Source organism: Chiloscyllium plagiosum, unplaced genomic scaffold (assembly GCF_037043375.1).
Source record: "Chiloscyllium plagiosum isolate Xiang-an unplaced genomic scaffold, Cpla_swu_hap1 HiC_scaffold_15, whole genome shotgun sequence".
Lineage (NCBI taxonomy): Eukaryota > Metazoa > Chordata > Chondrichthyes > Orectolobiformes > Hemiscylliidae > Chiloscyllium > Chiloscyllium plagiosum.
Genome location: NW_028270153.1, coordinates 73,458,768 through 73,485,375, shown reverse-complemented (window position 1 = coordinate 73,485,375; position 26,608 = coordinate 73,458,768).

Below are 26,608 nucleotides of genomic sequence, written 5' to 3'. Positions count from 1 at the left end.
AGCCTCTACTCATTGAATTATCATGTGCAGTCTGTTTCATTGAATGAATGAGTGCAGTAAGATTCACTAAATAAGTGAGTTACCTTTGTTCCATTGAAACAACGAATAATCGTAGTTAGATTCAACGGTTCAATGAATGCACTTTGTATAATTGAATGGAAGCGTTGAGCTTGATACGTTGAATGAATGAGAGAAGCTCTACACATTGAATTAACATGTGCAGTTTGGTTAATGGAGTGAATGTGTGCAGTCTGATTGAGACAATGTGTGAATCTTGTGACATTGAATGAATGAATAGCTGTATTCATTGAATTGACAAATGCAGTTTGCTTCATGAAGTAAATGTGTGCAATTTGTTTGATGGAATCAATGCGTTAAGCTTGTGGCATTGAACGATTGAGAGTACCACTATTCATTGAATTATCAAGTGCAGTCTGTTTCATTGAATGAACGAGTGTAGTAAGATTCACTAAATAAGTGAGTTAGGTTTGTTCGATTGAAACAAGGAATAAGGTTTGATTCATTGAATCTATTAATGTAGTTTGTTTCAATGATTCAATGAATGCAGTTAGTTTTTGTGGATGAAAGCGTTAAGCGTGACCCATTGACAGAATGAGACTAGCTCTACTCATTGAATTGACAACTGCAGCCTATTGCATTGAACGAACGGGTGCAGTTTCATTCACTAAATAAGCGTGTTGTTTGTTCCATTGAAACATTGAATAACGTTTGATTCACTGAATCAATTATTAATGTTTAGTTCAATGAATCAAGAGTGCAATTTGTATCATTGAATGAAAGCATAAAGCTTGACACATTTGAATGAATGAGAGAAGCTCTAGTCATTGAATTAACACGTGCAGTTTGTTAAATGGAGTGAATGTGTGCAGTCTGATAAAGACAATGTGTGAAGCTTGTGACATTGAATGAATGAGTAGCTGTATTCAATGAATTGACAAATGCAGTTTGCTTCATGAAGTAAATGTGTGCAATTTGTTTGATGGAATCAATGCGTTAAGCTTGTGGCATAGAACGATTGAGAGTACCACTATTCATTGAATTATCATGTGCAGTCTGTGTCATTGAGTGTAGTAGGATTCACGAAGTAAGTCAGATATGTTTGTTCGATTGAACCAAGGAATACGGTTTGATTCACTGAATCAATGACTGGAGTTTGATTCAATGATTCAATGAATGCAGTTTGTTTCATTAAATGAAAACGGTGAGCTTGACCCATTGAAAGAATGAGAAATGCTCTACTCATTGAAATAAGACGTAGTCTGCATCTTTGAATAAATGATTGCAGTTTGCTCCATTGAATAAATGCGTTTTGCTCGTGGCATTGAATGAATGGCCGGATCTCTACCTTTTTATTAAAGTGCATTTCATTGAATGAATGGGTGCAGTTTGATTCACGGAGTAAATGATTTAAGTTTGTTTGATTAAATCCATTAATACTGTTTGACTCATTGACTCATTGATTGCAGTTTGATTCAATGGTTGTAGAAATGCAGTTGGTTTCATTGAGTGAAAGTGCTAAGCTCGAGACATGGAATAAACATTGAATAATTCACTCAATGAAACAGACTGCACATGACAATTCAATGAATAGTGGTACTCTCATTCGTTCAATGCCACAAGCTTAACGCATTGATTCCATCAAACAAATTGCAAACATTCACTTCATGAAGCAAACTGCATTTGTCAATTCATTGAATACAGCTACTCATTCATTCAATGTCACAATAAACAAGAAAAGCTTTACTTATTGAATTTACATGTTCAGTCTGTTTCATTAAATGAATGCATGCAGTTTGTATCATTGAATGAACGCGTGTAGTTTCTTTCATTGAATGAATGGCTAAAGCAAGATTCATTGGAATAGGATTTGCAGTGTTCCTCATTGAATGAATGTTTGCAGTTTGATTCATTAATTGCTTGAATGCAGTGAAATCCACAAAAGAGTGAAGTCTGTCCAATTCAACCAATGAATTACATTTGATTCTTTGAATCAGTGATTGAAATATGAATCAATGAATGAATGAATGTTGGTTGTTTCATTAAGTAAAGCGTTGAATGATAGAGAAGAACTCTACTCATTGAATTATCATGTGCAGTCTGTTTCATTGAATGAATGAGTGCAGTAGGATTCACTGTGAGCTACGTTTGTTCCATTGAAACAGCGAATAATCTTAGTTAGATTCAATGAATGCACTTTGTATAATTGAATGGAAGCGTTGAGCTTGATACGTTGAATGAATGACAGAAGCTCTCTCGTTGAATTAACAAGTACAGTTCATGGAGTGAATATGTGCAGTTTGATTGAGACAATGTGTGAAGCTTGTGAGATTCAGAGAATGAGAGTAGCTGTATTAATTAAATTGACAAATGCAGTTTGCTTCATGTACTAAATGTGGATCGATGCCTTAAGCTTGTGGCATTGAACGAATGAATGAATGAAGGAATGAACGAATTATCAAGTGTAGTCTGTTTCATTGAATGAAAACGAGAATGGTAAGATACACTAAATAAGCGAGTTACGTTTGTTGGATTGAAACAAGGAATACGTTTTGATTCGTTGAATCAATTATTATAGTTTGATTCAATGATTCAATGAAGGCAGTTTGGTTTCTGTGGTTGAAAGCGTTAAGCTTGACTCATTGACAGAATGAGAGTAGCTCTACTCATTGAATTGACAAATGCAGCCTCTTGCATTGAATGAACGTGTGCAGTATCTTTCACTAAATAAGCCTGTTGTTTGTTCCATTGAAACAATGAATAACGTTCGATTCACTGAATCAATTATTGTAGTTAATTCAATGATTCAATGAATGCAGTTTGTTTCAGTGCATGAAACCGTTTAAGCTTGACCCATTGACAGAATGAGAGTAGCTCTAGTCATTGACTTGACAAGTGCAGCCTATTGCATTGAATGAAGGTGTGCAGTTTCATTCAATAGATAAGGGTGATAAGTTTGTTTCAATGAAACATTGAATAACGTTTGATTCAGTGAATCAATTATTAATGATTACATCAATGAATCAAGAGTGCAGTTTGTTTCAGTGAATGGAAGCATTAAGCTTGACACATTGAATGAATGAGAAAAGCTCTACACACTGAATTAACACGTGCAGTTTGGTTCATGGAGTGAATGTGTGCAGTCTGATTGAGACAATGTGTGAAGCTTGTGACATTGAATGAATGAGTAGCTGCATTCAATGAATTGACAAATGCAGTTTGCTTCATGAAGTAAATGTGTGCAATTTGTTTGATGGAATCAATGCCTTAAACTCGTGGCTGGAGATTGATTCAATGAATGCAGTTTGTTCCATTAAATGAAAACGGTGAGCTTGACACATTGAATGAATGAGAGAAGCTCTACTCATTGAATTAAGACGGGCAGTTTGGTTCATGTAGTGAACGTGCGCAGTTTGATAGAGACACTGCGTGAAACTTGTGCCATTGAATGAATAAGAGTAGCTCTTCTCAATGAATTGACAAGTGCAGCCTCTTTCATTGAATGAACTTATGCAGTTTGGTTCACTAAATAAGGGAGATATGTTTGTTCGATTGGAACAAGGAATAAGGATTCATTCATTGATTCAATGATTGTAGTTTGATTCATGATTCAATGAATGCAGTTTGTTTCATTGAATGAAAGTGTTAAGCTTGACCCATTCAAAGAATGAGAAAAGCTCGACTCTTAAGACGTCGTCTGCATCTTTGAAAAAATGAGTGCAGTTTGCTCCATTGAATGAATGCGTTTTGCTCGTGGCATTAAATGAATGGCCCGAGCTCTACTCTTTTAATAAAGATATTGAATGAATTAGTGCAGTTTGATTCACGAAGTAAATGAGTTGAGTTTGTTTGATTGAATCCATTAATACTGTTTGATGCATTGACTCAATGATTGCAGTTGGATCAATGGTTGAAGGAATGCAGTCGGTTTCATTGAATGAAAGTGGTAAGCTCGAGACATTGAATACATAAGGAAAGCTTTACTTATTGAATGTACACGTGCAGTCTGTTTCATTTAATGAATACTCATTGAATGAAGAGGTGCAGTTTGTTTCATGGACAAAATGTGTGCAGTTTGTTTCATTGAATCAATGCGTTAAGCTTGTGGCTTTGAACGAATGAGCGAGCCTCTACTCATTGAATTATCATGTGCAGTCTGTTTCATTGAATGAATGAGTGCAGTAAGATTCACTAAATAAGTGAGTTACCTTTGTTCCATTGAAACAACGAATAATCGTAGTTAGATTCAACGGTTCAATGAATGCACTTTGTATAATTGAATGGAAGCGTTGAGCTTGATACGTTGAATGAATGAGAGAAGCTCTACACATTGAATTAACATGTGCAGTTTGGTTAATGGAGTGAATGTGTGCAGTCTGATTGAGACAATGTGTGAATCTTGTGACATTGAATGAATGAATAGCTGTATTCATTGAATTGACAAATGCAGTTTGCTTCATGAAGTAAATGTGTGCAATTTGTTTGATGGAATCAATGCGTTAAGCTTGTGGCATTGAACGATTGAGAGTACCACTATTCATTGAATTATCAAGTGCAGTCTGTTTCATTGAATGAACGAGTGTAGTAAGATTCACTAAATAAGTGAGTTAGGTTTGTTCGATTGAAACAAGGAATAAGGTTTGATTCATTGAATCTATTAATGTAGTTTGTTTCAATGATTCAATGAATGCAGTTAGTTTTTGTGGATGAAAGCGTTAAGCGTGACCCATTGACAGAATGAGACTAGCTCTACTCATTGAATTGACAACTGCAGCCTATTGCATTGAACGAACGGGTGCAGTTTCATTCACTAAATAAGCGTGTTGTTTGTTCCATTGAAACATTGAATAACGTTTGATTCACTGAATCAATTATTAATGTTTAGTTCAATGAATCAAGAGTGCAATTTGTATCATTGAATGAAAGCATAAAGCTTGACACATTTGAATGAATGAGAGAAGCTCTAGTCATTGAATTAACACGTGCAGTTTGTTAAATGGAGTGAATGTGTGCAGTCTGATAAAGACAATGTGTGAAGCTTGTGACATTGAATGAATGAGTAGCTGTATTCAATGAATTGACAAATGCAGTTTGCTTCATGAAGTAAATGTGTGCAATTTGTTTGATGGAATCAATGCGTTAAGCTTGTGGCATTGAACGATTGAGAGTACCACTATTCATTGAATTATCATGTGCAGTCTGTGTCATTGAGTGTAGTAGGATTCACGAAGTAAGTCAGATATGTTTGTTCGATTGAACCAAGGAATACGGTTTGATTCACTGAATCAATGACTGGAGTTTGATTCAATGATTTAATGAATGCAGTTTGTTTCATTAAATGAAAACGGTGAGCTTGACCCATTGAAAGAATGAGAAATGCTCTACTCATTGAAATAAGACGTAGTCTGCATCTTTGAATAAATGATTGTAGTTTGCTCCATTGAATAAATGCGTTTTGCTCGTGGCATTGAATGAATGGCCGGATCTCTACCTTTTTATTAAAGTGCATTTCATTGAATGAATGGGTGCAGTTTGATTCACGGAGTATATGATTTAAGTTTGTTTGATTAAATCCATTAATACTGTTTGACTCATTGACTCATTGATTGCAGTTTGATTCAATGGTTGTAGAAGTGCAGTTGGTTTCATTGAGTGAAAGTGCTAAGCTCGAGACATGGAATAAACATTGAATAATTCACTCAATGAAACAGACTGCACATGATAATTCAATGAATAGTGGTACTCTCATTCGTTCAATGCCACAAGCTTAACGCATTGATTCCATCAAACAAATTACAAATTGATTGCACATTTACTTCATGAAGCAAACTGCATTTGTCAATTCATTGAATACAGCTACTCATTCATTCAATGTCACAATAAACAAGAAAAGCTTTACTTATTGAATTTACATGTTCAGTCTGTTTCATTAAATGAATGCATGCAGTTTGTATCATTGAATGAACGCGTGTAGTTTCTTTCATTGAATGAATGGCAAAAGCAAGATTCATTGGAATAGGATTTGCAGTGTTCCTCATTGAATGAATGTTTGCAGTTTGATTCATTAATTGCTTGAATGCAGTGAAATCCACAAAAGAGTGAAGTTTGTACAATTCAACCAATGAATTACATTTGATTCTTTGAATCAGTGATTGAAATATGAATCAATGAATGAATGAATGTTGGTTGTTTCATTAAGTAAAGCGTTGAATGATAGACAAGAACTCTACTCATTGAATTATCATGTGCAGTCTGTTTCATTGAATGAATGAGTGCAGTAGGATTCACTGTGAGCTACGTTTGTTCCATTGAAACAGCGAATAATCTTAGTTAGATTCAATGAATGCACTTTGTATAATTGAATGGAAGCGTTGAGCTTGATACGTTGAATGAATGAGAGAAGGTCTCTCGTTGAATTAACAAGTACAGTTCATGGAGTGAATGTGTGCAGTTTGATTGAGACAATGTGTGAAGCTTGTGAGATTGAGAGAATGAGAGTAGCTGTATTAATTAAATTGACAAATGCAGTTTGCTTCATGTACTAAATGTGGATCAATGCCTAAAGCTTGTGGCATTGAACGAATGAATGAATGCAGGAATGAACGAATTATCAAGTGTAGTCTGTTTCATTGAATGAAAACGAGAATGGTAAGATACACTAAATAAGCGAGTTACGTTTGTTGGATTGAAACAAGGAATACGTTTTGATTCATTGAATCAATTATTATAGTTTGATTCAATGATTCAATGAATGCAGTTTGGTTTCTGTGGTTGAAAGCGTTAAGCTTGACTCATTGACAGAATGAGAGTAGCTCTACTCATTGAATTGACAAGTGCAGCCTCTTGCATTGAATGAACGTGTGCAGTCTCTTTCACTAAATAAGCCTGTTGTTTGTTCCATTGAAACAATGAATAACGTTCGATTCACTGAATCAATTATTTCAGTTAATTCAATGATTCAATGAATGCAGTTTGTTTCAGTGCATGAAACCGTTTAAGCTTGACCCATTGACAGAATGAGAGTAGCTCTAGTCATTGACTTGACAAGTGCAGCCTATTGCATTGAATGAAGGTGTGCAGTTTCATTCAATAGATAAGGGTGATAAGTTTGTTTCAATGAAACATTGAATAACGTTTGATTCAGTGAATCAATTATTAATGATTACTTCAATGAATCAAGAGTGCAGTTTGTTTCAGTGAATGGAAGCATTAAGCTTGACACATTGAATGAATGAGAAAAGCTCTACACACTGAATTAACACGTGCAGTTTGGTTAATGGAGTGAATGTGTGCAGTCTGATTGAGACAATGTGTGAAGCTTGTGACATTGAATGAATGAGTAGCTGCATTCAATGAATTGACAAATGCAGTTTGCTTCATGAAGTAAATGTGTGCAATTTGTTTGATGGAATCAATGCCTTAAACTCGTGGCTGGAGATTGATTCAATGAATGCAGTTTGTTCCATTAAATGGAAACGGTGAGCTTGACACATTGAATGAATGAGAGAAGCTCTACTCATTGAATTAAGACGGGCAGTTTGGTTCATGTAGTGAACGTGCGCAGTTTGATAGAGACACTGCGTGAAACTTGTGCCATTGAATGAATAAGAGTAGCTCTTCTCAATGAATTGACAAGTGCAGCCTCTTTCATTGAATGAACTTATGCAGTTTGGTTCACTAAATAAGGGAGATATGTTTGTTCGATTGGAACAAGGAATAAGGATTCATTCATTGATTCAATGATTGTAGTTTGATTCATGATTCAATGAATGCAGTTTGTTTCATTGAATGAAAGTGTTAAGCTTGACCCATTCAAAGAATGAGAAAAGCTCTACTCTTAAGACGTCGTCTGCATCTTTGAATAAATGAGTGCAGTTTGCTCCATTGAATGAATGCGTTTTGCTCGTGGCATTAAATGAATGGCCCGAGCTCTACTCTTTTAATAAAGATATTGAATGAATTAGTGCAGTTTGATTCACGAAGTAAATGAGTTGAGTTTGTTTGATTGAATCCATTAATACTGTTTGATTCATTGACTCAATGATTGCAGTTGGATCAATGGTTGAAGGAATGCAGTCGGTTTCATTGAATGAAAGTGGTAAGCTCGAGACATTGAATAAATAAGGAAAGCTTTACTTATTGAATGTACACGTGCAGTCTGTTTCATTGAATGAATACTCATTGAATGAAGAGGTGCAGTTTGTTTCATGGACTAAATGTGTGCAGTTTGTTTGAGTGAATCAATGCGTTAAGCTTGTGGCTTTGAACGAATGAGAGAGCCTCTACTCATTGAATTAACATGTGCAGTAGAGAGAGAGCCTCTACTCATGTGCAGTCTGTTTCATTGAATGAATGAGTGCAGTAAGATTCACTAAATAAGTGAGTTACCTTTGTTCCATTGAAACAACGAATAATCGTAGTTAGATTCAACGGTTCAATGAATGCACTTTGTATAATTGAATGGAAGCGTTGAGCTTGATACGTTGAATGAATGAGAGAAGCTCTACACATTGAATTAACATGTGCAGTTTGGTTAATGGAGTGAATGTGTGCAGTCTGATGGAGACAATGTGTGAATCTTGTGACATTGAATGAATGAATAGCTGTATTCATTGAATTGACAAATGCAGTTTGCTTCATGAAGTAAATGTGTGCAATTTGTTTGATGGAATCAATGCGTTAAGCTTGTGGCATTGAACGATTGAGAGTACCACTATTCATTGAATTATCAAGTGCAGTCTGTTTCATTGAATGAACGAGTGTAGTAAGATTCACTAAATAAGTGAGTTAGGTTTGTTCGATTGAAACAAGGAATAAGGTTTGATTCATTGAATCTATTAATGTAGTTTGTTTCAATGATTCAATGAATGCAGTTAGTTTTTGTGGATGAAAGCGTTAAGCGTGACCCATTGACAGAATGAGACTAGCTCTACTCATTGAATTGACAACTGCAGCCTATTGCATTGAACGAACGGGTGCAGTTTCATTCACTAAATAAGCGTGTTGTTTGTTCCATTGAAACATTGAATAACGTTTGATTCACTGAATCAATTATTAATGTTTAGTTCAATGAATCAAGAGTGCAATTTGTATCATTGAATGAAAGCATAAAGCTTGACACATTTGAATGAATGAGAGAAGCTCTAGTCATTGAATTAACACGTGCAGTTTGTTAAATGGAGTGAATGTGTGCAGTCTGATAAAGACAATGTGTGAAGCTTGTGACATTGAATGAATGAGTAGCTGTATTCAATGAATTGACAAATGCAGTTTGCTTCATGAAGTAAATGTGTGCAATTTGTTTGATGGAATCAATGCGTTAAGCTTGTGGCATTGAACGATTGAGAGTACCACTATTCATTGAATTATCATGTGCAGTCTGTGTCATTGAGTGTAGTAGGATTCACGAAGTAAGTCAGATATGTTTGTTCGATTGAACCAAGGAATACGGTTTGATTCACTGAATCAATGACTGGAGTTTGATTCAATGATTCAATGAATGCAGTTTGTTTCATTAAATGAAAACGGTGAGCTTGACCCATTGAAAGAATGAGAAATGCTCTACTCATTGAAATAAGACGTAGTCTGCATCTTTGAATAAATGATTGTAGTTTGCTCCATTGAATAAATGCGTTTTGCTCGTGGCATTGAATGAATGGCCGGATCTCTACCTTTTTATTAAAGTGCATTTCATTGAATGAATGGGTGCAGTTTGATTCACGGAGTATATGATTTAAGTTTGTTTGATTAAATCCATTAATACTGTTTGACTCATTGACTCATTGATTGCAGTTTGATTCAATGGTTGTAGAAGTGCAGTTGGTTTCATTGAGTGAAAGTGCTAAGCTCGAGACATGGAATAAACATTGAATAATTCACTCAATGAAACAGACTGCACATGATAATTCAATGAATAGTGGTACTCTCATTCGTTCAATGCCACAAGCTTAACGCATTGATTCCATCAAACAAATTACAAATTGATTGCACATTTACTTCATGAAGCAAACTGCATTTGTCAATTCATTGAATACAGCTACTCATTCATTCAATGTCACAATAAACAAGAAAAGCTTTACTTATTGAATTTACATGTTCAGTCTGTTTCATTAAATGAATGCATGCAGTTTGTATCATTGAATGAACGCGTGTAGTTTCTTTCATTGAATGAATGGCAAAAGCAAGATTCATTGGAATAGGATTTGCAGTGTTCCTCATTGAATGAATGTTTGCAGTTTGATTCATTAATTGCTTGAATGCAGTGAAATCCACAAAAGAGTGAAGTTTGTACAATTCAACCAATGAATTACATTTGATTCTTTGAATCAGTGATTGAAATATGAATCAATGAATGAATGAATGTTGGTTGTTTCATTAAGTAAAGCGTTGAATGATAGACAAGAACTCTACTCATTGATTTATCATGTGCAGTCTGTTTCATTGAATGAATGAGTGCAGTAGGATTCACTGTGAGCTACGTTTGTTCCATTGAAACAGCGAATAATCTTAGTTAGATTCAATGAATGCACTTTGTATAATTGAATGGAAGCGTTGAGCTTGATACGTTGAATGAATGAGAGAAGGTCTCTCGTTGAATTAACAAGTACAGTTCATGGAGTGAATGTGTGCAGTTTGATTGAGACAATGTGTGAAGCTTGTGAGATTGAGAGAATGAGAGTAGCTGTATTAATTAAATTGACAAATGCAGTTTGCTTCATGTACTAAATGTGGATCAATGCCTAAAGCTTGTGGCATTGAACGAATGAATGAATGCAGGAATGAACGAATTATCAAGTGTAGTCTGTTTCATTGAATGAAAACGAGAATGGTAAGATACACTAAATAAGCGAGTTACGTTTGTTGGATTGAAACAAGGAATACGTTTTGATTCATTGAATCAATTATTATAGTTTGATTCAATGATTCAATGAATGCAGTTTGGTTTCTGTGGTTGAAAGCGTTAAGCTTGACTCATTGACAGAATGAGAGTAGCTCTACTCATTGAATTGACAAGTGCAGCCTCTTGCATTGAATGAACGTGTGCAGTCTCTTTCACTAAATAAGCCTGTTGTTTGTTCCATTGAAACAATGAATAACGTTCGATTCACTGAATCAATTATTGTAGTTAATTCAATGATTCAATGAATGCAGTTTGTTTCAGTGCATGAAACCGTTTAAGCTTGACCCATTGACAGAATGAGAGTAGCTCTAGTCATTGACTTGACAAGTGCAGCCTATTGCATTGAATGAAGGTGTGCAGTTTCATTCAATAGATAAGGGTGATAAGTTTGTTTCAATGAAACATTGAATAACGTTTGATTCAGTGAATCAATTATTAATGATTACTTCAATGAATCAAGAGTGCAGTTTGTTTCAGTGAATGGAAGCATTAAGCTTGACACATTGAATGAATGAGAAAAGCTCTACACACTGAATTAACACGTGCAGTTTGTTTCATGGAGTGAATGTGTGCAGTCTGATTGAGACAATGTGTGAAGCTTGTGACATTGAATGAATGAGTAGCTGTATTCAATGAATTGACAAATGCAGTTTGCTTCATGAAGTAAATGTGTGCAATTTGTTTGATGGAATCAATGCCTTAAACTCGTGGCTGGAGATTGATTCAATGAATGCAGTTTGTTCCATTAAATGGAAACGGTGAGCTTGACACATTGAATGAATGAGAGAAGCTCTACTCATTGAATTAAGACGGGCAGTTTGGTTCATGTAGTGAACGTGCGCAGTTTGATAGAGACACTGCGTGAAACTTGTGCCATTGAAAGAATAAGAGTAGCTCTTCTCAATGAATTGACAAGTGCAGCCTCTTTCATTGAATGAACTTATGCAGTTTGGTTCACTAAATAAGGGAGATATGTTTGTTCGATTGGAACAAGGAATACGGTTTGATTCACTGAATCAATGACTGGAGTTTGATTCAATGATTCAATGAATGCAGTTTGTTTCATTAAATGAAAACGGTGAGCTTGACCCATTGAAAGAATGAGAAATGCTCTTCTCATTGAAATAAGACGTAGTCTGCATCTTTGAATAAATGATTGCAGTTTGCTCCATTGAATAAATGCGTTTTGCTCGTGGCATTGAATGAATGGCCGGATCTCTACCTTTTTATTAAAGTGCATTTCATTGAATGAATGGGTGCAGTTTGATTCACGGAGTAAATGATTTAAGTTTGTTTGATTAAATCCATTAATACTGTTTGACTCATTGACTCATTGATTGCAGTTTGATTCAATGGTTGTAGAAATGCAGTTGGTTTCATTGAGTGAAAGTGCTAAGCTCGAGACATGGAATAAACATTGAATAATTCACTCAATGAAACAGACTGCACATGATAATTCAATGAATAGTGGTACTCTCATTCGTTCAATGCCACAAGCTTGACGCATTGATTCCATCAAACAAATTGCACACATTTACTTCATGAAGCAAACTGCATTTGTCAATTCATTGAATACAGCTACTCATTCATTCAATGTCACAATAAACAAGAAAAGCTTTACTTATTGAATTTACATGTTCAGTCTGTTTCATTAAATGAAAGCATGCAGTTTGTATCATTGAATGAATGCGTGTAGTTTCTTTCATTGAATGAATGGCAAAAGCAAGATTCATTGGAATAGGATTTGCAGTGTTCCTCATTGAATGAATGTTTGCAGTTTGATTCATTAATTGCTTGAATGCAGTGAAATCCACAAAAGAGTGAAGTTTGTACAATTCAACCAATTAATTACTTTTGATTCTTTGAATCAGTGATTGAAATATGAATCAATGAATGAATGAATGTTGGTTGTTTCATTAAGTAAAGCGTTGAATGATAGACAAGAACTCTACTCATTGAATTATCATGTGCAGTCTGTTTCATTGAATGAATGAGTGCAGTAGGATTCACTGTGAGCTACGTTTGTTCCATTGAAACAGCGAATAATCTTAGTTAGATTCAATGAATGCACTTTGTATAATTGAATGGAAGCGTTGAGCTTGATACGTTGAATGAATGAGAGAAGGTCTCTCGTTGAATTAACAAGTACAGTTCATGGAGTGAATGTGTGCAGTTTGATTGAGACAATGTGTGAAGCTTGTGAGATTGAGAGAATGAGAGTAGCTGTATTAATTAAATTGACAAATGCAGTTTGCTTCATGTACTAAATGTGGATCAATGCCTAAAGCTTGTGGCATTGAACGAATGAATGAATGCAGGAATGAACGAATTATCAAGTGTAGTCTGTTTCATTGAATGAAAACGAGAATGGTAAGATACACTAAATAAGCGAGTTACGTTTGTTGGATTGAAACAAGGAATACGTTTTGATTCATTGAATCAATTATTATAGTTTGATTCAATGATTCAATGAATGCAGTTTGGTTTCTGTGGTTGAAAGCGTTAAGCTTGACTCATTGACAGAATGAGAGTAGCTCTACTCATTGAATTGACAAGTGCAGCCTCTTGCATTGAATGAACGTGTGCAGTCTCTTTCACTAAATAAGCCTGTTGTTTGTTCCATTGAAACAATGAATAACGTTCGATTCACTGAATCAATTATTTCAGTTAATTCAATGATTCAATGAATGCAGTTTGTTTCAGTGCATGAAACCGTTTAAGCTTGACCCATTGACAGAATGAGAGTAGCTCTAGTCATTGACTTGACAAGTGCAGCCTATTGCATTGAATGAAGGTGTGCAGTTTCATTCAATAGATAAGGGTGATAAGTTTGTTTCAATGAAACATTGAATAACGTTTGATTCAGTGAATCAATTATTAATGATTACTTCAATGAATCAAGAGTGCAGTTTGTTTCAGTGAATGGAAGCATTAAGCTTGACACATTGAATGAATGAGAAAAGCTCTACACACTGAATTAACACGTGCAGTTTGGTTAATGGAGTGAATGTGTGCAGTCTGATTGAGACAATGTGTGAAGCTTGTGACATTGAATGAATGAGTAGCTGCATTCAATGAATTGACAAATGCAGTTTGCTTCATGAAGTAAATGTGTGCAATTTGTTTGATGGAATCAATGCCTTAAACTCGTGGCTGGAGATTGATTCAATGAATGCAGTTTGTTCCATTAAATGGAAACGGTGAGCTTGACACATTGAATGAATGAGAGAAGCTCTACTCATTGAATTAAGACGGGCAGTTTGGTTCATGTAGTGAACGTGCGCAGTTTGATAGAGACACTGCGTGAAACTTGTGCCATTGAATGAATAAGAGTAGCTCTTCTCAATGAATTGACAAGTGCAGCCTCTTTCATTGAATGAACTTATGCAGTTTGGTTCACTAAATAAGGGAGATATGTTTGTTCGATTGGAACAAGGAATAAGGATTCATTCATTGATTCAATGATTGTAGTTTGATTCATGATTCAATGAATGCAGTTTGTTTCATTGAATGAAAGTGTTAAGCTTGACCCATTCAAAGAATGAGAAAAGCTCTACTCTTAAGACGTCGTCTGCATCTTTGAATAAATGAGTGCAGTTTGCTCCATTGAATGAATGCGTTTTGCTCGTGGCATTAAATGAATGGCCCGAGCTCTACTCTTTTAATAAAGATATTGAATGAATTAGTGCAGTTTGATTCACGAAGTAAATGAGTTGAGTTTGTTTGATTGAATCCATTAATACTGTTTGATTCATTGACTCAATGATTGCAGTTGGATCAATGGTTGAAGGAATGCAGTCGGTTTCATTGAATGAAAGTGGTAAGCTCGAGACATTGAATAAATAAGGAAAGCTTTACTTATTGAATGTACACGTGCAGTCTGTTTCATTGAATGAATACTCATTGAATGAAGAGGTGCAGTTTGTTTCATGGACTAAATGTGTGCAGTTTGTTTGAGTGAATCAATGCGTTAAGCTTGTGGCTTTGAACGAATGAGAGAGCCTCTACTCATTGAATTAACATGTGCAGTAGAGAGAGAGCCTCTACTCATGTGCAGTCTGTTTCATTGAATGAATGAGTGCAGTAAGATTCACTAAATAAGTGAGTTACCTTTGTTCCATTGAAACAACGAATAATCGTAGTTAGATTCAACGGTTCAATGAATGCACTTTGTATAATTGAATGGAAGCGTTGAGCTTGATACGTTGAATGAATGAGAGAAGCTCTACACATTGAATTAACATGTGCAGTTTGGTTAATGGAGTGAATGTGTGCAGTCTGATGGAGACAATGTGTGAATCTTGTGACATTGAATGAATGAATAGCTGTATTCATTGAATTGACAAATGCAGTTTGCTTCATGAAGTAAATGTGTGCAATTTGTTTGATGGAATCAATGCGTTAAGCTTGTGGCATTGAACGATTGAGAGTACCACTATTCATTGAATTATCAAGTGCAGTCTGTTTCATTGAATGAACGAGTGTAGTAAGATTCACTAAATAAGTGAGTTAGGTTTGTTCGATTGAAACAAGGAATAAGGTTTGATTCATTGAATCTATTAATGTAGTTTGTTTCAATGATTCAATGAATGCAGTTAGTTTTTGTGGATGAAAGCGTTAAGCGTGACCCATTGACAGAATGAGACTAGCTCTACTCATTGAATTGACAACTGCAGCCTATTGCATTGAACGAACGGGTGCAGTTTCATTCACTAAATAAGCGTGTTGTTTGTTCCATTGAAACATTGAATAACGTTTGATTCACTGAATCAATTATTAATGTTTAGTTCAATGAATCAAGAGTGCAATTTGTATCATTGAATGAAAGCATAAAGCTTGACACATTTGAATGAATGAGAGAAGCTCTAGTCATTGAATTAACACGTGCAGTTTGTTAAATGGAGTGAATGTGTGCAGTCTGATAAAGACAATGTGTGAAGCTTGTGACATTGAATGAATGAGTAGCTGTATTCAATGAATTGACAAATGCAGTTTGCTTCATGAAGTAAATGTGTGCAATTTGTTTGATGGAATCAATGCGTTAAGCTTGTGGCATTGAACGATTGAGAGTACCACTATTCATTGAATTATCATGTGCAGTCTGTGTCATTGAGTGTAGTAGGATTCACGAAGTAAGTCAGATATGTTTGTTCGATTGAACCAAGGAATACGGTTTGATTCACTGAATCAATGACTGGAGTTTGATTCAATGATTCAATGAATGCAGTTTGTTTCATTAAATGAAAACGGTGAGCTTGACCCATTGAAAGAATGAGAAATGCTCTACTCATTGAAATAAGACGTAGTCTGCATCTTTGAATAAATGATTGTAGTTTGCTCCATTGAATAAATGCGTTTTGCTCGTGGCATTGAATGAATGGCCGGATCTCTACCTTTTTATTAAAGTGCATTTCATTGAATGAATGGGTGCAGTTTGATTCACGGAGTATATGATTTAAGTTTGTTTGATTAAATCCATTAATACTGTTTGACTCATTGACTCATTGATTGCAGTTTGATTCAATGGTTGTAGAAGTGCAGTTGGTTTCATTGAGTGAAAGTGCTAAGCTCGAGACATGGAATAAACATTGAATAATTCACTCAATGAAACAGACTGCACATGATAATTCAATGAATAGTGGTACTCTCATTCGTTCAATGCCACAAGCTTAACGCATTGATTCCATCAAACAAATTACAAATTGATTGCACATTTACTTCATGAAGCAAACTGCATTTGTCAATTCATTGAATACAGCTACTCATTCATTCAATGTCACAATAAACAAGAAAAGCTTTACTTATTGAATTTACATGTTCAGTCTGTTTCATTAAATGAATGCATGCAGTTTGTATCATTGAATGAACGCGTGTAGTTTCTTTCATTGAATGAATGGCAAAAGCAAGATTCATTGGAATAGGATTTGCAGTGTTCCTCATTGAATGAATGTTTGCAGTTTGATTCATTAATTGCTTGAATGCAGTGAAATCCACAAAAGAGTGAAGTTTGTACAATTCAACCAATGAATTACATTTGATTCTTTGAATCAGTGATTGAAATATGAATCAATGAATGAATGAATGTTGGTTGTTTCATTAAGTAAAGCGTTGAATGATAGACAAGAACTCTACTCATTGATTTATCATGTGCAGTCTGTTTCATTGAATGAATGAGTGCAGTAGGATTCACTGTGAGCTACGTTTGTTCCATTGAAACAGCGAATAATCTTAGTTAGATTCAATGAATGCACTTTGTATAATTGAATGGAAGCGTTGAGCTTGATACGTTGAATGAATGAGAGAAGGTCTCTCGTTGAATTAACAAGTACAGTTCATGGAGTGAATGTGTGCAGTTTGATTGAGACAATGTGTGAAGCTTGTGAGATTGAGAGAATGAGAGTAGCTGTATTAATTAAATTGACAAATGCAGTTTGCTTCATGTACTAAATGTGGATCAATGCCTAAAGCTTGTGGCATTGAACGAATGAATGAATGCAGGAATGAACGAATTATCAAGTGTAGTCTGTTTCATTGAATGAAAACGAGAATGGTAAGATACACTAAATAAGCGAGTTACGTTTGTTGGATTGAAACAAGGAATACGTTTTGATTCATTGAATCAATTATTATAGTTTGATTCAATGATTCAATGAATGCAGTTTGGTTTCTGTGGTTGAAAGCGTTAAGCTTGACTCATTGACAGAATGAGAGTAGCTCTACTCATTGAATTGACAAGTGCAGCCTCTTGCATTGAATGAACGTGTGCAGTCTCTTTCACTAAATAAGCCTGTTGTTTGTTCCATTGAAACAATGAATAACGTTCGATTCACTGAATCAATTATTGTAGTTAATTCAATGATTCAATGAATGCAGTTTGTTTCAGTGCATGAAACCGTTTAAGCTTGACCCATTGACAGAATGAGAGTAGCTCTAGTCATTGACTTGACAAGTGCAGCCTATTGCATTGAATGAAGGTGTGCAGTTTCATTCAATAGATAAGGGTGATAAGTTTGTTTCAATGAAACATTGAATAACGTTTGATTCAGTGAATCAATTATTAATGATTACTTCAATGAATCAAGAGTGCAGTTTGTTTCAGTGAATGGAAGCATTAAGCTTGACACATTGAATGAATGAGAAAAGCTCTACACACTGAATTAACACGTGCAGTTTGTTTCATGGAGTGAATGTGTGCAGTCTGATTGAGACAATGTGTGAAGCTTGTGACATTGAATGAATGAGTAGCTGTATTCAATGAATTGACAAATGCAGTTTGCTTCATGAAGTAAATGTGTGCAATTTGTTTGATGGAATCAATGCCTTAAACTCGTGGCTGGAGATTGATTCAATGAATGCAGTTTGTTCCATTAAATGGAAACGGTGAGCTTGACACATTGAATGAATGAGAGAAGCTCTACTCATTGAATTAAGACGGGCAGTTTGGTTCATGTAGTGAACGTGCGCAGTTTGATAGAGACACTGCGTGAAACTTGTGCCATTGAAAGAATAAGAGTAGCTCTTCTCAATGAATTGACAAGTGCAGCCTCTTTCATTGAATGAACTTATGCAGTTTGGTTCACTAAATAAGGGAGATATGTTTGTTCGATTGGAACAAGGAATACGGTTTGATTCACTGAATCAATGACTGGAGTTTGATTCAATGATTCAATGAATGCAGTTTGTTTCATTAAATGAAAACGGTGAGCTTGACCCATTGAAAGAATGAGAAATGCTCTTCTCATTGAAATAAGACGTAGTCTGCATCTTTGAATAAATGATTGCAGTTTGCTCCATTGAATAAATGCGTTTTGCTCGTGGCATTGAATGAATGGCCGGATCTCTACCTTTTTATTAAAGTGCATTTCATTGAATGAATGGGTGCAGTTTGATTCACGGAGTAAATGATTTAAGTTTGTTTGATTAAATCCATTAATACTGTTTGACTCATTGACTCATTGATTGCAGTTTGATTCAATGGTTGTAGAAATGCAGTTGGTTTCATTGAGTGAAAGTGCTAAGCTCGAGACATGGAATAAACATTGAATAATTCACTCAATGAAACAGACTGCACATGATAATTCAATGAATAGTGGTACTCTCATTCGTTCAATGCCACAAGCTTGACGCATTGATTCCATCAAACAAATTGCACACATTTACTTCATGAAGCAAACTGCATTTGTCAATTCATTGAATACAGCTACTCATTCATTCAATGTCACAATAAACAAGAAAAGCTTTACTTATTGAATTTACATGTTCAGTCTGTTTCATTAAATGAAAGCATGCAGTTTGTATCATTGAATGAATGCGTGTAGTTTCTTTCATTGAATGAATGGCAAAAGCAAGATTCATTGGAATAGGATTTGCAGTGTTCCTCATTGAATGAATGTTTGCAGTTTGATTCATTAATTGCTTGAATGCAGTGAAATCCACAAAAGAGTGAAGTTTGTACAATTCAACCAATGAATTAAATTTGATTCTTTGAATCAGTGATTGAAATATGAATCAATGAATGAATGAATGTTGGTTGTTTCATTAAGTAAAGCGTTGAATGATAGAGAAGAACTCTACTCATTGAATTATCATGTGCAGTCTGTTTCATTGAATGAATGAGTGCAGTAGGATTCACTGTGAGCTCCGTTTGTTCCATTGAAACACCGAATAATCTTAGTTAGATTCAATGAATGCACTTTGTATAATTGAATGGAAGCGTTGAGCTTGATACGTTGAATGAATCAGAGAAGGTCTCTCATTGAATTAACAAGTACAGTTCATGGAGTGAATGTGTGCAGTTTGATTGAGACAATGTGTGAAGCTTGTGAGATTGAGAGAATGAGAGTAGCTGTATTAATTAAATTGACAAATGCAGTTTGCTTCATGTTCTAAATGTGGATCAATGCCTTAAGCTTGTGGCATTGAACGAATGAATGAATGAAGGAATGAACGAATTATCAAGTGTAGTCTGTTTCATTGAATGAAAACGAGAATGGTAAGATACACTAAATAAGCGAGTTACGTTTGTTGGATTGAAACAAGGAATACGTTTTGATTCATTGAATCAATTATTATAGTTTGATTCAATGATTCAATGAAGGCAGTTGGGTTTCTGTGGTTGAAAGCGTTAAGCTTGACTCATTGACAGAATGAGAGTAGCTCTACTCATTGAATTGACAAGTGCAGCCTCTTGCATTGAATGAACGTGTGCAGTATCTTTCACTAAATAAGCCTGTTGCTTGTTCCATTGAAACAATGAATAACGTTCGATTCACTGAATCAATTATTGTAGTTAATTCAATGATTCAATGAATGCAGTTTGTTTCAGTGCATGAAACCGTTTAAGCTTGACCCATTGACAGAATGAGAGTAGCTCTAGTCATTGACTTGACAAGTGCAGCCTATTCCATTGAATGAAGGTGTGCAGTTTCATTCAATAGATAAGGGTGATAAGTTTGTTTCAATGAAACATTGAATAACGTTTGATTCAGTGAATCAATTATTAATGATTACTTCAATGAATCAAGAGTGCAGTTTGTTTCAGTGAATGGAAGCATTAAGCTTGACACATTGAATGAATGAGAAAAGCTCTACACACTGAATTAACACGTGCAGTTTGGTTAATGGAGTGAATGTGTGCAGTCTGATTGAGACAATGTGTGAAGCTTGTGACATTGAATGAATGAGTAGCTGCATTCAATGAATTGACAAATGCAGTTTGCTTCATGAAGTAAATGTGTGCAATTTGTTTGATGGAATCAATGCCTTAAACTCGTGGCTGGAGATTGATTCAATGAATGCAGTTTGTTCCATTAAATGAAAACGGTGAGCTTGACACATTGAATGAATGAGAGAAGCTCTACTCATTGAATTAAGACGGGCAGTTTGGTTCATGTAGTGAACGTGCGCAGTTTGATAGAGACACTGCGTGAAACTTGTGCCATTGAATGAATAAGAGTAGCTCTTCTCAATGAATTGACAAGTGCAGCCTCTTTCATTGAACGAACTTATGCAGTTTGGTTCACTAAATAAGGGAGATATGTTTGTTCGATTGGAACAAGGAATAAGGATTCATTCATTGATTCAATGATTGTATTTTGATTCATGATTCAATGAATGCAGTTTGTTTCATTGAATGAAAGTGTTAAGCTTGACCCATTCAAAGAATGAGAAAAGCTCTACTCTTAAGACGTCGTCTGCATCTCTGAAAAAATGAGTGCAGTTTGCTCCATTGAATGAATGCGTTTTGCTCGTGGCATTAAATGAATGGACGGAGCTCTACTCTTTTAATAAAGATATTGAATGAATGGGTGCAGTTTGATTCACGAAGTAAATGAGTTGAGTTTGTTTGATTGAATCCATTAATACTGTTTGATTCATTGACTCAATGATTGCAGTTGGATCAATGGTTGAAGGAATGCAGTTGGTTTCATTGAATGAAAGTGGTAAGCTCGAGACATTGAATAAATAAGGAAAGCTTTACTTATTGAATGTACACGTGCAGTCTGTTTCATTTAATGAATACTCATTGAATGAAGAGGTGCAGTTTGTTTCATGGACAAAATGTGTGCAGTTTGTTTGATTGAATCAATGCGTTAAGCGTGTGGCTTTGAACGAATGAGAGAGCCTCTACTCATTGAATTATCATGTGCAGTCTGTTTCATTGAATGAATGAGTGCAGTAGGATTCACTAAATAAGTGAGTTACCTTTGTTCCATTGAAACAACGAATAATCGTAGTTAGATTCAACGGTTCAATGAATGCACTTTGTATAATTGAATGGAAGCGTTGAGCTTGATACATTGAAGGAATGACAGAAGCTCAACACATTGAATTAACATGTGCAGTTTGGTTAATGGAGTGAAAGTGTGCAGTCTGATTGAGACAATGTGTGAAGCTTGTGACATTGAATGAATGAATAGCTGTATTCATTGAATTGACAAATGCAGTTTGCTTCATGAAGTAAATGTGTGCAATTTGTTTGATGGAATCAATGCGTTAAGCTTGTGGCATTGAACGATTGAGAGTACCACTATTCATTGAATTATCAAGTGCAGTCTGTTTCATTGAATGAACGAGTGTAGTAAGATTCACTAAATAAGTGAGTTAGGTTTGTTCGATTGAAACAAGGAATAAGGTTTGATTCATTGAATCTATTAATGTAGTTTGTTTCAATGATTCAATGAATGCAGGTAGTTTTTGTGGATGAAAGCGTTAAGCGTGACCCATTGACAGAATGAGACTAGCTCTACTCATTGAATTGACAACTGCAGCCTATTGCATTGAACGAACGGGTGCAGTTTCATTCACTAAATAAGCGTGTTGTTTGTTCCATTGAAACATTGAATAACGTTTGATTCACTGAAGCAATTATTAATGTTTAGTTCAATGAATCAAGAGTGCAATTTGTATCATTGAATGAAAGCATAAAGCTTGACACATTTGAATGAATGAGAGAAGCTCTACTCATTGAATTAACACGTGCAGTTTGTTTAATGGAGTGAATGTGTGCAGTCTGATTAAGACAATGTGTGAAGCTTGTGACATTGAATGAATGAGTAGCTGTATTCAATGAATTGACAAATGCAGTTTGCTTCATGAAGTAAATGTGTGCAATTTGTTTGATGGAATCAATGCGTTAAGCTTGTGGCATTGAACGATTGAGAGTACCACTATTCATTGAATTATCATGTGCAGTCTGTGTCATTGAGTGTAGTCGGATTCACGAAGTAAGTCAGATATGTTTGTTCGATTGAACCAAGGAATACGGTTTGATTCACTGAATCAATGACTGGAGTTTGATTCAATGATTCAATGAATGCAGTTTGTTTCATTAAATGAAAACGGTGAGCTTGACCCATTGACAGAATGAGACTAGCTCTACTCATTGAATTGACAACTGCAGCCTATTGCATTGAACGAACGGGTGCAGTTTCATTCACTAAATAAGCGTGTTGTTTGTTCCATTGAAACATTGAATAACGTTTGATTCATTGAATCAATTATTAATGTTTAGTTCAATGAATCAAGAGTGCAATTTGTATCATTGAATGAAAGCATAAAGCTTGACACATTTGAATGAATGAGAGAAGCTCTACTCATTGAATTAACACGTGCAGTTTGTTAAATGGAGTGAATGTGTGCAGTCTGATAAAGACAATGTGTGAAGCTTGTGACATTGAATGAATGAGTAGCTGTATTCAATGAATTGACGAATGCAGTTTGCTTCATGAAGTAAATGTGTGCAATTTGTTTGATGGAATCAATGCGTTAAGCTTGTGGCATTGAACGATTGAGCGTACCACTATTCATTGAATTATCATGTGCAGTCTGTGTCATTGAGTGTAGTAGGATTCACGAAGTAAGTCAGATATGTTTGTTCGATTGAACCAAGGAATACGGTTTGATTCACTGAATCAATGTTGGAGTTTGATTCAATGATTCAATGAATGCAGTTTGTTTCATTAAATGAAAACGGTGAGCTTGACCCATTGAAAGAATGAGAAATGCTCTACTCATTGAAATAAGACGTAGTCTGCATCTTTGAATAAATGATTGCAGTTTGCTCCATTGAATAAATACGTTTTGCTCGTGGCATTGAATGAATGGCCGGATCTCTACCTTTTTATTAAAGTGCATTTCATTGAATGAATGGGTGCAGTTTGATTCACGGAGTATATGATTTAAGTTTGTTTGATTCAATCCATTAATACTGTTTGACTCATTGACTCATTGATTGCAGTTTGATTCAATGGTTGTAGAAATGCAGTTGGTTTCATTGAGTGAAAGTGCTAAGCTCGAGACATGGAATAAACATTGAATAATTCACTCAATGAAACAGACTGCACATGATAATTCAATGAATAGTGGTACTCTCATTCGTTCAATGCCACAAGCTTAATGCATTGATTCCATCAAACAAATTGCACACATTTACTTCATGAAGCAAACTGCATTTGTCAATTCATTGAATACAGCTTCTCATTCATTCAATGTCACAATAAACAAGAAAAGCTTTACTTATTGAATTTACATGTTCAGTCTGTTTCATTAAATGAATGCATGCAGTTTGTATCATTGAATGAACGCGTGTAGTTTCTTTCATTGAATGAATGGCAAAAGCAAGATTCATTGGAATAGGATTTGCAGTGTTCCTCATTGAATGAATGTTTGCAGTTTGATTCATTAATTGCTTGAATGCAGTGAAATCCACAAAAGAGTGAAGTTTGTACAATTCAACCAATGAGTTACATTTGATTCTTTGAATCAGTGATTGAAATATGAATCAATGAATGAATGAATGTTGGTTGTTTCATTAAGTAAAGCGTTGAATGATAGAGAAGAACTCTACTCATTGAATTATCATGTGTAGTCTGTTTCATTGAATGAATGAGTGCAGTAGGATTCACTGTGAGCTACGTTTGTTCCATTGAAACAGCGAATAATCTTAGTTAGATTCAATGAATGCACTTTGTATAATTGAATGGAAGCGTTGAGCTTGATACGTTGAATGAATGAGAGAAGGTCTCTCGTTGAATTAACAAGTACAGTTCATGGAGTGAATGTGTGCAGTTTGATTGAGACAATGTGTGAAGCTTGTGAGATTGAGAGAATGAGAGTAGCTGTATTAATTAAATTGACAAATGCAGTTTGCTTCATGTACTAAATGTGGATCAATGCCTTAAGCTTGTGGCATTGAACGAACGAATGAATGAAGGAATGAACGAATTATCAAGTGTAGTCTGTTTCATTGAATGAAAACGAGAATGGTATACACTAAATAAGCGAGTTACGTTTGTTGGATTGAAACAAGGAATACGTTTTGATTCATTGAATCAATTATTATAGTTTGATTCAATGATTCAATGAAGGCAGTTGGGTTTCTGTGGTTGAAAGCGTTAAGCTTGACTCATTGACAGAATGAGAGTAGCTCTACTCATTGAATTGACAAGTGCAGCCTCTTGCATTGAATGAACGTGTGCAGTATCTTTCACTAAATAAGCCTGTTGTTTGTTCCATTGAAACAATGAATAACGTTCGATTCACTGAATCAATTATTGTAGTTAATTCAATGATTCAATGAATGCAGTTTGTTTCAGTGCATGAAACCGTTTAAGCTTGACCCATTGACAGAATGAGAGTAGCTCTAGTCATTGACTTGACAAGTGCAGCCTATTGCATTGAATGAAGGTGTGCAGTTTCATTCAATAGATAAGGGTGATAAGTTTGTTTCAATGAAACATTGAATAACGTTTGATTCAGTGAATCAATTATTAATGATTACTTCAATGAATCAAGAGTGCAGTTTGTTTCAGTGAATGGAAGCATTAAGCTTGACACATTGAATGAATGAGAAAAGCTCTACACACTGAATTAACACGTGCAGTTTGTTTCATGGAGTGAATGTGTGCAGTCTGATTGAGACAATGTGTGAAGCTTGTGACATTGAATGAATGAGTAGCTGTATTCAATGAATTGACAAATGCAGTTTGCTTCATGAAGTAAATGTGTGCAATTTGTTTGATGGAATCAATGCCTTAAACTCGTGGCTGGAGATTGATTCAATGAATGCAGTTTGTTCCATTAAATGGAAACGGTGAGCTTGACACATTGAATGAATGAGAGAAGCTCTACTCATTGAATTAAGACGGGCAGTTTGGTTCATGTAGTGAACGTGCGCAGTTTGATAGAGACACTGCGTGAAACTTGTGCCATTGAAAGAATAAGAGTAGCTCTTCTCAATGAATTGACAAGTGCAGCCTCTTTCATTGAATGAACTTATGCAGTTTGGTTCACTAAATAAGGGAGATATGTTTGTTCGATTGGAACAAGGAATACGGTTTGATTCACTGAATCAATGACTGGAGTTTGATTCAATGATTCAATGAATGCAGTTTGTTTCATTAAATGAAAACGGTGAGCTTGACCCATTGAAAGAATGAGAAATGCTCTTCTCATTGAAATAAGACGTAGTCTGCATCTTTGAATAAATGATTGCAGTTTGCTCCATTGAATAAATGCGTTTTGCTCGTGGCATTGAATGAATGGCCGGATCTCTACCTTTTTATTAAAGTGCATTTCATTGAATGAATGGGTGCAGTTTGATTCACGGAGTAAATGATTTAAGTTTGTTTGATTAAATCCATTAATACTGTTTGACTCATTGACTCATTGATTGCAGTTTGATTCAATGGTTGTAGAAATGCAGTTGGTTTCATTGAGTGAAAGTGCTAAGCTCGAGACATGGAATAAACATTGAATAATTCACTCAATGAAACAGACTGCACATGATAATTCAATGAATAGTGGTACTCTCATTCGTTCAATGCCACAAGCTTGACGCATTGATTCCATCAAACAAATTGCACACATTTACTTCATGAAGCAAACTGCATTTGTCAATTCATTGAATACAGCTACTCATTCATTCAATGTCACAATAAACAAGAAAAGCTTTACTTATTGAATTTACATGTTCAGTCTGTTTCATTAAATGAAAGCATGCAGTTTGTATCATTGAATGAATGCGTGTAGTTTCTTTCATTGAATGAATGGCAAAAGCAAGATTCATTGGAATAGGATTTGTAGTGTTCCTCATTGAATGAATGTTTGCAGTTTGATTCATTAATTGCTTGAATGCAGTGAAATCCACAAAAGAGTGAAGTTTGTACAATTCAACCAATGAATTAAATT